This window comes from Megachile rotundata, chromosome 7 (genome assembly GCF_050947335.1).
Source record: "Megachile rotundata isolate GNS110a chromosome 7, iyMegRotu1, whole genome shotgun sequence".
Classification (NCBI taxonomy): domain Eukaryota; kingdom Metazoa; phylum Arthropoda; class Insecta; order Hymenoptera; family Megachilidae; genus Megachile; species Megachile rotundata.
In genome coordinates this window covers 7,973,222-7,986,843 of record NC_134989.1, presented here as the reverse complement: position 1 = coordinate 7,986,843, position 13,622 = coordinate 7,973,222, and the positions used below count along the sequence as shown (strand labels likewise).

The following is a 13,622-nucleotide window of genomic DNA, read 5'->3' as shown; positions in this document are numbered from 1 at the left end:
TAAAAATGCCTCTATCTAGGTCTACAACTTCCTAAGTCACCAAGTTTCTAGTTCTACAAATTTCTCTAAAAATGCCTCTATCTAGGTCTACAACTTCCTAAGTCACCAAGTTTCTAGTCCCACAAATTTTTCTAAAAATACTTCTATTTACGTCCACAACTTCCTAAGTCACCAAGTTTCTAGTCCCACAAATTTTTCTAAAAATACTTCTATTTACGTCCACAACTTCCTAAGTCACCAAGTTTCTAGTCCTACGAATTTCTTTAAAAATGCTTCTATCTAGGTCCACAATGTCCAACAAGACCAAATACCTACCTAACTTCGTACACCCCAAAAGCCTCGAAACTCTGAACCACTCCGAAATTTCGCCATCCCCAAAGACCCGTAAAAATCATCAACTATCCCCCCTCGATTTTCCCATTTCCCTAAGGAAGGCAGATTTTTTCACGACTGTACCCACACATTGGATTTGTACGGGTATCGTTGGAACTTCAGATCGTGCGCAGTGCGTACAGGCGGAACATCGGATGAATCAGGATGAACGGTCGCGTCCAGCGAATCGCGTCGCTCAAAGAGGCTACAAATAGCGTGTCCAGGGAAAGGAATCTTATCGGTCGTTGGACATAATCGCTATACACGAAGTACGATCGAGGACGATACGTACGATTACCTCGCGATAGAGAGTCAGGGTATTCGCATGTGTTAGCTGACCGGCCCTCTACGCCGTCTTGGGTCCTTGGAGCGTGAACGGAAATAGCCATCGGTGTGCACCGGAAGCTCACAGAAAAGCCCCTCTCCCTGTCCGTTCTAGAAAAGGGATCCCTGTAGCAGGTTCTGTGGTAGCGTGGCAAGGGTCGGCAACGCCGTGGAAAGAGAGGAAGAAAAAAAAAGAAGCGGGATAGCCAAGGGTGGAAGAGACAGTGGAGGGAGAAGAAAGAGGAAGAGGTGCTGGTGAGTGTGAAACGGCGAAATGGGGCGGGATGGATGTCGGTGTGGCGAAGGGGTGGAAGAGGATGGCAGATAAAAGGGTAGGAAGAGAAACCGATCGTCAGTAGAGGGATGGGTTCAGTTCGGTGGTGGCAATGGCGGCGAGGAGAATAGTGTGGCCTGACCGTAGGAGAGGGGTGGTATTATATTTGCGCAGGGTCGCCCGATAGGGCGCAGTATCGTCGCGACCGCCGTCACGTGCACGTCGATTTTCTGTAGGTTTACGTGTCTAGACCGCGAGTGCATCTGCACCGTTCAGAACGTTGCTTTTCATCTTTGTCGGTCGTAGTTTCTTCCCTCTCTTTCTCCTTGTTCTTCTCTATTCTTTTCGATTATGCATTCTTTCTCCGTTTGTTTTCCGCCACGACATTCCATGCGTATCCCTGTTCGTTCTTTTTAATCCTTCGCGCGCGATTCTTCGCCACCCCTTCGTGTTTCGTTAGCCGCGTTTGTTCGGCTCAACTGTATACAACAACAACAGATATCGCGAGACCCTCGAGCAGATATCGCGAAGTGTTCTGGCTATAAGAGTGAGTAGAACAGTGTTTATGTGATCGTCGGTGTGCTCGTTTCTGTTTGCACTGCCTTTCAAAAGAGAGAGGACCTTCGTTTGTACTTTACCCCCGATTGCTCACCCCCCCTCCCATAAATTGCACAGTCCCCCATATTTCCAGTGGCTTTTCGACGTTCACGCAACGCGACCCTATCTCTCGCGCTATCGCCGAGGATGGGTGTTCGGTACTCGATTAATTGCCGGTAATTGCGGCGGGATTGTCGCGTTTTCGGAGGATCCTATTTCGAGCAACCCCCCACTGATGGGGTAACGAGACCAACGGAACGAATACGCTTGTTTTATCACCGACGTCGTGATAATAGAGGGTGAATCACCGTTCAAGCAAATGTTAGGACCTTTACGGAACACGCGATCTTAGCTGACATTTTCGCGTTGCGTGAAAAGTCGTCGCAATAGGGATTGAAATTATTTTGCAACATGGATCTGCTGATGGGACGAAGTCAGGTAGGTTTCTTCCTTACACTATCGGGATTTTTAATGGATTTTCAATGCTGGAAATAGAAAAGTGCCATTTTAAACTCTTCCTTTATGGAAACACTGTTTTTATGAAGGCCAATGTCGGTAAACATAGATGAAAGTGTTATTATAATTTTTTGTACCTTTTAAGTTTTCTCGATACATAGTCTCATATATTTTTATGTATTTTGTTAATCATTAATATTTAGATTTTGGTGACAAATAATACTTGTGTTTTGATAAATAACATTTACGTTTTGTAAATAATTGATGTTTCATACGCGCGATCAAATAGAATTTTGATGTATTTTGATACGTTTTATCAGTAATGAAATTTTAGTTTATTTTGTTCGTGTTGACGTCTTGATACATTTTGTCAATATTGAAATTTTAATATGCTTTGTCGAGAATGGCGTTTCGATATAGTTTGTCAAATAATATTTTGATATATTTTGTCAGGGAACGCTATGACGTATTTTGTCAATATCATAATAAATTTGTTAGTAAATTTTGATAAATTGGTGAATAAATAATGTTTTGTTACACGAAAATTCTTGGAAATTGTTGTGACTTTTGGCACTTATTTATTTCTACGTGTCACTACATTCTTTTGCAATTTTCTTCATAAATCACTATTGATTTCCATCAATGTTGATTGTAAAAATTTCTCTGTAAGGAACAGGCAAAATTTTATAACTCTTTTATTCTCCAATGTTTGTATTACGATCCTTTTAAATTGTATCTCGAACAAAATCGATTTTAACCGTATAAATAAATTTAATAACCACTTCTACTGGAATTACCCTTTTTTATCGTGTCATGAGAGGTGTACAGAAAATTTGTCGATGGAGTATAATTCTTTCGGTAATTAAACATACAGAATTTTCATCTCTTAATCGAAACTCCATATAATGCTTTGCTGAAAATTAAAATCGAATGTTATATGAAATCTGTTCAATCGAATCATTAATCAATTACTAAACAAACAGCTATTAATTAATGTGAAATATTATCAATATACATATACATTCAATTTTAAAAAACAATAAATAACATCATTTTATTTATTTGTATTTCTATCAAACATTTTATGTTTTAATAATTAATATTTTTTAGCTAATTTTTCTCTTCGATATTGAATTATTATTTCGTAGCAATAAAATTATTTTCTCAAAATTAAAATAAAAATTATTTTGATTATTTTAAGATGTGAAATTATTTTGATTATTTGAGAATTTATTATTAAATAATGTTTTTAATTTAACTTTCATATTTCGTAATAAACATTTGTGACAGAATTTGAATATTTTTCGGACAATAAAGAATTTTATAACAGAAGAGAATGATTATGCTCGAATGCAGAATCGTCTGGGGATAAGTTGATAAAGATAAGTCGAATCTGACGTAAGCCTACAAACGGGAAATTCGATTTTTGTGTTAGTCTGATACCATTGTGCTCAAACTATACGACTTTGTATCGAACTTCCAGACCGCTACGACATTGTCCAATTCTCCATTCGATAATGTAAACCTTAAAGCTGAATAGACTTGACAACTTGTATTGTAATATGTCGATCGATGACTCCATTAATAAGCTATCTCGATGTAATAATATCCTGTGTAAGTTTCGGTCAAGCATTGAACAAATATCCCACTGTACCTAATATTGCTATTGTCATATTTATTTATATCGCATGGAGCTTATTGTCACATTTATTTATGTACATCACTCTATTGTCTCTCAAGGATACTCTTCATTCTGCAATTATTAACTTTATATCTTGGTTGTGTCTTCTATTTTTGGGAGAGATTTTTATATAGTTTAGTTATAATTTTAAAAATAGTAAACAGAGTAAAAGTAGCATTGGTGAATATGTGAAAGCTTGTTCTAAAAGTATAAGTATAGTAAAAGCTGACTCCAAGATAAACTCGTCATTTTTAAATTTTTAACTTGGTTGTCTTCCATTTTTGGGAAACGATGAATTTTTATACAGTTTGATTATAATTTTTAAAATAGTGAATAAAATTAAAAAAGCATTGGTGAATACGTGAAAGCTTGTTCTAAGAGGATAAATGTAGCAAAAGCTCTCTCAAAAATACTCTCTTCATGCTGAAATTTTTAACTTGGTTGTCTTCCATTTTTGGGAGACGATGAATTTTTACACAGTTTGATTGTAATTTAAAAAATAGCGAATAAAATTAAAATAGCATTGGTGAATATGTGAAAGCTTGTTCTAAGAGGATAATAAATGCAGTAAAGTCTGTTTATTGGATTTATTGAAAAGAAAGTTATTAACTGAATTTTCGTTGATTTGAATGATGCTCAAAGTGTTAAGGAGATTAGCTGAAGTTCGCGAATTTAAGCGATTAGTTCTAGTATTCTGATTCATCTCTTATTACTTTCGCATATAGAGGTTTAAAATGAAACTTTCAAATACCCAGACGTGCTTAAATGAAATGTGGATTTGGAGATCGAAGAAAAGAGATTTGTAAAATGGATGGTTCAAATTTCATGTCTTCACATTTTAGACAATTTTAGTACTTAAATTTTTAATACAAAATTTTTAACACTATTAATTCAATAAAATCTAAATACATCAGCAAACCAACCTTTCTAAATACAAATTTTCTGAACCACCTGAGACTTTGCTGTCCCAAATTTGAAAAACCAGATTAAAGCAATGTTCAAAATCTCAAAAAATTCTACACAACTGAATTAGTATTCAGACTATTAACACATATAGACTATTAAAACATTGTATACCGTGACACAACTATTCATCAAAAATATGCGAATTAACCGTGATACGTTGTTGAGTGGAATACGTATGTGTTTAATTCGTTAACGTGTTCAATCCCGGCGTAACAGGTGCAACTCGGCCGCAATAAGACGAAGTCGTAAATTAAACCATTAAGAAGCGGTTCTCAGCGACGTTGCGCACAAACTTGTATACTACATTTCAGGATTCCGTTTCGATATATCAAAATCATATTGACACTGTTTCTTATACTTATAAACTTCTGGAGGGATGCCTATCTCCCCTCATATTTTGTCAAGTGTCAGATTTGTGTACCCTTCAAGGACTTTATAATCTGTCAAAGACACCCTCATGGAATATGTTTTGAAACACAAAGTGTCTGACATGCAAATTACAATCTTACATAACAAAAATTTCTAAGATGAAATTATGCATAAAGATTTGAAGGATTTTTTATAAATCCATATATTCATTTATATAACATACAGTTCATGTGTGTACATGATTACATGCTCCAACATATGTTTATGTGTTATGGTTTGAGAGCAAATTGATTTTAGTTCAGTTATTTTTCATAAATCCATATGTTCATTTATACAACATACAGTTCATGTGTGTACATGACTACATGCTCTAACATATGTATGTCTATGTGTTATGGTTTGACAGCAAATTGATTTTAGTTCAGTTATTTTTCATAAATCCATATGTTCATTTATACAACATACAGTTCATGTGTGTACATGATTACATACTCTAACATATGTATGTCTATGTGTTATGGTTTGACAGCAAATTGATTTTGGTTCAGTTATTTTTCATAAATCCATATGTTCATTTATACAACATACAGTTCATGTGTGTACATGACTACATGCTCTAACATATGTATGTTTATGTGTTATGGTTTGACAGCAAATTGATTTTGGTTCAGTTATGGTTTGATAGCAAATAGATTTTAGTTCAGTTATGGTCTGACAGTAAATTTGTTTAGCTTCTCGATTACAGATTCGAATTACGAATTAGTGAAACGTCTTTCAAAGCTCAAAAAGTTCATGAGCGTTTTCCATTAAACGAAGAGGTAATGGAAACTATACAGCAATACTTCAGACTTTCCATAAAGTTATAGGAGGATGAGATATTGCTTTTGGAACATCGCTGGAATAAATATCGATGTTGGGAGATTATGTCGAAAAGTGAAATTGGTCTTAAACCGAAGCAGCTGTTAGATCGATAACATATTAGCCATTGTAAATGGAATTTTCAATATTTCTGTGATTAGTCAGCTTTCACGAAAATTATTGCTTCGATTAATCGCTTTATGAATATTTATACATTCAAACGTTTATTATAATCCTGTGATTGATGAAATTTAAATGTGTCGAATGATTTACGGTATTTAGAGATTTCATTTAAATATTTGAATATTGACTGATTTTGGTCGAGAGGTTAATTAATTTAGTGGAGAAAAGTCAAAAATGAGCTTTCATCATTTTGTATGTGTATTGAAAGGGACTGAAAAAGTAGGTGTGTTGATAATTCTTGTGATGATGACATATTGAAGTCTGACTATATTCGTTTATTTTCACTGTAGTGATGGGTTAGAAAATAAATCAAAAGAATTCGAAGGTTTATTTCGATGCATTTTACATTATGAGACACTATACAAATTTTAGCACAAAATATTTTAAACAATTGACCATTCAAAAAATTATACAGTGAGTAACAATATGAATTTTGCAAAAAATTAAAACTTGAGATGCAAACTTATAATTTTTATATTTTATATTATATTTTTTATAGTAACTTTTCCTATTAATAACGAAAATATTTTTGAATACGTATAGTAATTTTTTATATTCTTATAGAGTCCTATATTTTATGGTATGTTAGTTTGTAAAGAATGTTCAAAAAGCAGGTGTAGATTGGCTATTTGACGAAGCCTCAAAACACAAAGGGAAATAAGAGCAACCCTTTGTTTTCGTATACGCTACCGTTAAATTCCTGCATTTCTCTCTGTATCTTTGATCCCGACTTCCAATCCCTGATCGTATGTACGTACATATACTCCATATACATACATAAATATGTACACATAAAGTGAAGTAGTTCTGGGCGAAGCGTTGGATCAAAAATAAGAAAAAAATCCATCCTTTTACTTCTTGTTCTTGAGACTATTCTTGTCGTGGAAAAGCTTGTTGGGGCTGCAGTTCGTTTTTATTTCTTCATTTCGCTCGTAAAATTGCCATGGAATATGTTCAAACTTGTATTTTAACTTCTTTTTATTATTCGTCGCTCTTTATTATCAGTATTCGTGTTTTATGATAATTTTTGTAATATCGTGCAGGCAAATGTGTATAGAACTTAATTATTACGTTAATTTAGTTCAGTAATTAAATTATTACGTGGGGTAATCAAATTATTATGTTAATTGAGTATATTAAATAATTTAATTATTATGTTAAATAACTGTATTACTGTGTTATAAAATGTACTGTTAAAATAGATATAATTTGTTGATTTTATTGTTAATAATTTTATTTTGTTCTTTGATGAGGATCGAGAATAAATAATGTTACTAAATAATGTTGCTATATAATGTTACTAAATAATGTTACTAAATAATGTTACTAAATAATGTTACTAAATAATGTCATTAAATAATTTTACTAAATAATGTTACTAAATAATGTTAGTAAATAATGTTACTAAATAATGTCACTAAACTATGTTACTAAATAATGTTACTAAATAATGTTACCAAATGATGTTACTAAATAATGTTACTAAATAATGTCACTAAACAATGTTACTAAATAATGTTACTAAATAATGTTACCAAATGATGTTACTAAATAATGTTACTAAATAATGTTACTAAATAATGTTACTAAATAATGTCACTAAATAATATTACTAAATAATGTTATTCAATAATATTACTAAATAATGTTATTAAATAATGTCACTAAACAATGTTACTAAATAATGTTACTAAATAATGTTACTAAATAATGTTATTTAATAATGTCACTAAATAATGTTACTAAATAATGTTACTAAATAATTTTACTATATAATGTTACTAAATAACATTCTTTTTCTACATAAAACTAAGTAATACTTAAAATAAAGTAGAAATACGTTTCAAATGAATTTGTATAAATTCAAGATGCATTTAACACACAAACACAGTGGCAGCCATTTTAAGAATATCTGACTTGTTTTTCGAATTTGCATAACAGCTCATGAAACAGAAATCTTTTAAGCTGTTTTAGCTTACTTTAATTCGTTCCAGTTTCCTTCGTTAAAACGAACCTTCGTGTGTAATATATCCACATGAAATTTTCTTAAGCCAAGCGAAAATAGGAGCGAAAGTACGTAGGAATGTAATCCTTATTTCCATTCTGTTCCACTAAACTGTGAACAATTTCTTGTGTTATAATCGAGAGAGCTTGATAGAGATCGAACTATCAAAATGTTACATTTTCGTGTTAACAAGATGGTAATTAGAAAATGTATATTCGATGTAAGTTTTTATCTTTAAGTAATAAAAAATAATAGCTAATATTATAATTTTAATTAACATTTTCGATGTCATGTTATGTTACATTTTTGTTTATATATTTTTTCATATTTAGAAGAATATTATTAATAATTTTATAATATTTCATAATGTTTATTATGAATTACAATATTAATAAGTATAATATGTAAAATAATTATACCAATGTTTTTTATATGAAATTATGTAAAACATTTTTATATTTGATAAATTTGAAGTAAGAAAGTAACGAAATTGTTCATTGTTTAAAATTCCTATTATTTAAAATAAATCGAGATTTCTTATAATTCAAAAGTATAGCACTGTAAGTAATAGATTGAATCATTGTTTGATATCTACTTTATATTCTAATTTTTTCAAGTTTGATACAGTAGCACGAATACCATTCAAGTCGTTTGGTATTCAAGACAAAATCAATCCATTGAAACTTTAACCTGGAAGAGTAGAATTTGAATCAGCAGAAAGTACATTTAGATGTGCTGCTTCGTTGAACACTATATTGCCGATACCATATTACCATAGCAAACTTGTATTATCATGGAACAAGATGAAATTGTTTTAAAACTGTCATTGTAATAATTTCAATATTTTTGTGATACGTTGATGAATCTTCAAAGTATACTAAAAAATATTTTTTAATGCATTGAACGCGCTATTTCAGGTCAATGTATTAATAAAAAATTATATAAATTGGATAGTAAAATTATATAAATAGGAAAGTAAATACTATAATATATAGTATCCATGATTTTGTAGTGTTAGTAATATTTAACTGTGTTAAATTGTTGTTAATTAAATTAATGTTGGATATTGTCTTGATAGTATTGATTTTGCAGTAATATACTTCAAAATTTGCATATTTGCAAATTTCAACATTACAGATTTAAATATTCATAAATTTACGCATTTACAAATTCATATATTTACATATTTGCAAATTCATAAATTCTCAAATTTGCACGGTTATAAATTCCCAAATTTATTGATACACCAATTCAAAAATTCCTAAATTTACAAATACATAATTGACAAATTGACAAATTGACAAATTTACAAATTTACAAATTTACAAATTTACAAATTTACAAATTTACAAATTTACAAATTTACAAATTTACAAATTTACAAATCTGAACATTAACAAATATACAAACATACAAATTTATACGATTAACAAATTGCATAAACTTATGTATAAATACAGTCAATGCAACTATTGATTGTATATGTATAATGTCCCTTATATAAACATGTAAGCAAATTGTATAATTTATACGCAAATTTACAAGTTCTCAAATATAAAAATTCACAAATCCTCAAATTTACAAGTTTACATACATTAAATTGCAAATAGGTTAAGAACAAACATAAAAGTATCACACAGTTAAACTTCACCCCCGGATTAGAACGGTTTTTTGCAACAGAGATTTCGATTTGACGAAACGTGCCGGTGTGTTTTTTTAATTAAAACTAAAGCTTTCATCTGACCTTATTTTCATACCATTGTAACGGTGCACGCATGTGAACTAGTTGGTAATTCCGTTAATAACGGTATCCGAAGGAAGAAATTATGGACCAGAAACACGCAATACTTTTACCAGGAAGGGCATTTGAAACATAGGTTTTAATGAATTAAAACTTTGCGGGAAGTACTTGCGGTCAATGGTGCTTTAATTTATGTTCTAATCCGTAACGATTTTGTGACGCTTTGGTATAGAAAATTTTTATTTCGTTTAAATATTTTTCTATTTTTGTTGCTTGACCGTGCATGAAATGGTAGGATAAATTACGTGTCAAGGTATTAAAAGCAGCAATAATTATACATTGTGGCATTATCGCCGGAAGTTGCTGATATCGTAACGTTTTATAAATTGCAACGATTATGTTTTACAATTTCTACTTTATTAATAGTGCTGTGAGGTGTTTATTGGGCCAGTTGCTTTAATAACTAGGTTAGGGTTGTAATTTTCCTTTATATTATTTTAAAGAAAGTCATTTAATACGTATTTTCGATTTGTTGCAACGTGATATAATTCAAAAATTATTTGGAACGTATAAATTGTTTAATATTGCACTCATATTAACATATGTGTTTTGTATGTCGTGCACTTATAATGTATTCTATATAATACACTTATGTTCCACAGTGTAGATTTATAAAATAGGTTAGGTTACCAGGGTGTCTCACAATTAGTGTAGGTCCCTGAAATGGGGGGTAGCTGACGTGATTCTGAGTAAGATTTCCCTTTGCAGAAATAGGGTTTGAAGCTTCGTTTTCGAATTATTAGGCAAAAAACCGGACGAATAAATCGACGCGTGGTAATTCAGTGCGTAGTAATTCTACGAGTAGTAATTCGTTGCGTGGTAATTCTGTGGGTAGTAATTCCACGCGTGGTAATTCTACGCCACGCGTGGTAATTCAGTGCGTGGTAACTCCATGCATGGTAACTCTATGCGTGGTAATTCTACGCCACGCGTGGTAATTCAGTGCGTGGTAACTCCATGCATGGTAACTCTATGCGTGGTAATTCTACGCGTGGTAATTCGACACGTGGTAATTCGACGCGTGGTAATGCAACGCGTGGTAATTCGTCACGTAGTAATTCCACGCGTGGTAATTCGATGCGTGGTAATTCAACGCGTGGTAATTCGACGCCTGGTAATTCGATGCATGGTAATTCGATGGGTGGTAATTCTACGCGTTGTAATTCTACGCGTGGTAATTCTACGCATTGTAATTCGACGCGTGGTAATTCGATGCGTTGTAATTCGATACGTGGTAATTCGACGCGTGGTAATTCTACGCGTGGTAATTCGACGTGTGGTAATTCGACGCGTGGTAATTCAATGCGTCGTAATTCAACGCGTGGTAATTCGTCACGTAGTAATTCCACGCGTGGTAATTCGACGCGTGGTAATTCGATGCGTGGTAATTCGATGGGTGGTAATTCTACGCGTTGTAATTCTACGCGTGGTAATTCTACGCATTGTAATTCGACGCGTGGTAATTCGATGCGTTGTAATTCGATACGTGGTAATTCGACGCGTGGTAATTCGATGCGTTGTAATTCGATACGTGGTAATTCGATGCGTGGTAATTTGATACGTGGTAATTCGACGCGTGGTAATTCAATACGCGATAATTCGACGCGTGGTAATTCGTTACGTAGTAATTCCACGCGTGGTAATTCAACGCGTGGTAACTTGACGCGTGGTAATTTACAAATCCCAGCACAAGGATTACGTGCGCTCTGATTGGAAAGAACCCCGAAAAATATTAGAGTACAAACATCAACATAGAAACATGTATATTATTAGCTGCAAAATTTAATGTAAAATTTCTGCATACATTGTAATTAATGTATCACATGTTGAAAGTTTTCCATGTTCATATGCAGATATTCAAGTAAAAAGTTGATTGCGTGCCGCAAATGATTGAAATACCGTTTAAAAAGTTTTTCATGCACGTACAAAATTTTTCGAGGCGATTTAATGTTTTTTTAGTGAAACTCGGTCCAATTACTTTTTCCCGATACTGGTAAGAAGAAAAAGGCCGAGAATTAATAACCATGCAGAGCGCAATTATTGTTGCACATCCATAACTTGCGGTAGTATTAAAAAATATATCGATAAAATTATATTCAACGAAATCGTAGGGCGAAGATAAGTAACCCGTTTAAAAATGAATAAATTTTTGTACGTCTCGTTATAAAATAGCGGTTTAACGAAATCCGATATATTGTGGCTCTAGCGAAAGTAACGAGCTGTGCAAAGCACATCTCGTTCACCCTTTATTGACGTACGTTTATTTTCCTTTTTTCTTACTCATTTTCAGATAGTGGAACGTTTTAATGAAGAACGATAAGATGTAGTAATTACAAACCAGAACCAACTAATTCCGTATTAAAGCAGTTTCTCATGAATATTGCGCCTCATTAGTTATTAAACCGTATTGATTATAGATAGCTTTGATGAATAAATTTTATCTTTTGGCATATTTTTTTCATGTCTTTTCATAAAGCTGTATACACCAAATAACGATGTTTGTCGTTATAAAATATTTCAGCTAGAATATTGTTATTTACCTGTTTTATTGATTTGTACAGTTATTTATATTCAGCGTCTTTGATGTTACGTATAATATAAAAATGAATGTTTAGTGCTTCATCATTCTTCGTAAATGTATTTCCACGCATAAATTGTTTCAATATTACTGAACCATGACAATTTATAAATATCTGAAGTGTACGGTACACAATTCTATCGCAATCAAACACAGACTTCTATTTACCAAACGTCAAGAGGATTTCAGGAAGTCTTCAGCTTCTCGGAGAGTACACTAACGTATAAGACGGTACATACAAACGTTCCTACGTGTACGTGAATTCACCCTCTTCATTTTCCGGTGCTAGACATTTTGCTGACCGTCTTTCCATGACATTACACCGGACATCTAATGCCGGGATAACTCGATCGAAAACGAAAATGAGTTAGCACTGTTGATACAGTTTCTTCGGACGTTCTTCGATCGAAAGGCAAAATCCTCTCCACGATCCCACGGCGAAATCTACAAACTGTATTTCATTTTGGTTGATCGTCTTTTTATGGGCAACAAACTTCTGAAACATCTTGAGGGTACGTCTTTGTTAATGGAACGTGAAGCATCGTGGAGCTATTCTAATTTCATGGAACCTTTTATTTTGATGAAGTTGCGTGAGTTTGCAAAGAGGGAATCAGAGATGAATAAATTAGGTGCATCTGCATTAAGTGACACTGCACCTTCTGTGGAATAATCTCGCTGTTGGAAATATTCCTTACGGTTCTTTTGAGATGATTCTTCGTTTATAAGAATTTTTGTTGTTTCTGATATTTCATAATAATAATTGTGTGTGATTTTGTGTTAACTGGTTATGATTTGAAGCTTCGTTTTCGAATTATTAGGAAAAACACGGACCAATAAGTCGACGCGTGGTAATTCAGCACGTGGTAATTCTACGCGTAGTAATTCTACGACTAGTAATGCGGTGCATGGTAATTCTATGCGTAGTAATTCCACACGTGGTAATTCTACGCCACGCGTGGTAATTCAGTGCGTGGTAACGCCACGTATGGTAATTCTACGCGTGGCAATACTACGCGTAGTAATTCAACGCGTTGTAATTCGATGTGTGGTAATTCGACACGTAGTAACTCCACGCGTCATACTTCGACGCGTGGTAATCCGATGCGTGGTAATTCAACGCGTGGTAATTCGACACGTAGTAATTCCACGCGTGGTACT

The 13,622-nt window shown here is 33.0% G+C and overlaps 1 protein-coding gene across 4 annotated transcripts in view; it reads left to right on the top strand.

Moving 5' to 3' along the window:
- The first annotated feature begins 769 nt into the window (after positions 1-769).
- Positions 770-13,622, top strand: part of LOC100880205 (1-phosphatidylinositol 4,5-bisphosphate phosphodiesterase epsilon-1) — a 192,173-nt gene continuing 179,320 nt past the window's right edge. For 2 of the 4 annotated variants that reach the window (XM_076533178.1, XM_012292966.2), the window contains exon 1: positions 1,037-1,517. The gene's annotated coding sequence lies outside the window, so the exon portion shown is untranslated. Of the gene's footprint in view, positions 952-1,036; positions 1,518-1,539; positions 2,006-13,622 lie in introns of those variants that run through there. The other 2 variants (XM_076533177.1, XM_076533176.1) reach the window with 2 other exon arrangements.